Source organism: Leptonychotes weddellii, chromosome 2 (genome assembly GCF_054177405.1).
Source record: "Leptonychotes weddellii isolate Sample4059 chromosome 2, ASM5417740v2, whole genome shotgun sequence".
Taxonomy (NCBI): Eukaryota; Metazoa; Chordata; class Mammalia; order Carnivora; family Phocidae; genus Leptonychotes; species Leptonychotes weddellii.
Genome location: NC_138370.1, coordinates 156499162 through 156499929, shown reverse-complemented (window position 1 = coordinate 156499929; position 768 = coordinate 156499162). Strand labels below are relative to the sequence as shown.

Sequence of the window (768 nt, the reverse complement as noted above, 5' to 3'; positions counted from 1 at the left end):
TGTATTAAGAAAATAGTAGTAACATCTAATTGTTAGATCATGATAATGTATAAGCCTATAATGGGGATTATGACTAGCAAAGAATTCCAATATATTTTTGTTGTTCTAGAAAGCAGTTGTCTACTTTTTGAAATTAAATAGATTATGGTAAAATTTCAAAAGGAATCACCAAAAAATTAGAAAGAGAGAATATACATTCCAAGTTATTTTAAGGGGAAATTTAGTGAATAAATTTATCATTTTAAAATAACAATAAAAAATAGCTTTGCACAGTGGCAGTATCGTAGCCAATGAGGTTTATCCAAGGCATGATTATTGCTAATTAAAATAACAATAAAAAATAAAACATCAGAATATGTTTTACAGAAGTATTTTACCACATTTCTAAAGAACAGATGCACAAATTTTAAAAGGCATAGAAAAATTGAAAACACCATCTAATTTTAAGAGACGTTTTATTAACACCAGATCAGAAAAAGGCAATAAAAAAGTTATATGCCGATTCACACTCACGATCATGAATACAAAGCATTTAAATAATGCATTGGAAAACTTAATCAGGGACGCCTGGGTGGCTCAGTTGGTTGGGTGTCTGCCTTCGGCTCAGGTCATGATCCCAGGGTCCTGGGATTGAGCCCCGCATCAGGCTCCCTGCTCAGCGGGGAGTCCGCTTCTCCCTTTCCCTCTGCTGCTCCCCCTGCTTATGCTCTCTCACTCTCGCTCTCTCTCAAATAAGTAAAATCTTTAAAAAAATCAGCTTAAAAAAAA

General features: G+C 34.0%; 1 pseudogene; it reads left to right on the top strand.

Moving 5' to 3' along the window:
* The first annotated feature begins 261 nt into the window (after window positions 1-261).
* LOC115939630 (U4 spliceosomal RNA) lies at window positions 262-393 on the top strand (annotated as a pseudogene).
* Window positions 394-768: the final 375 nt, after the last annotated feature.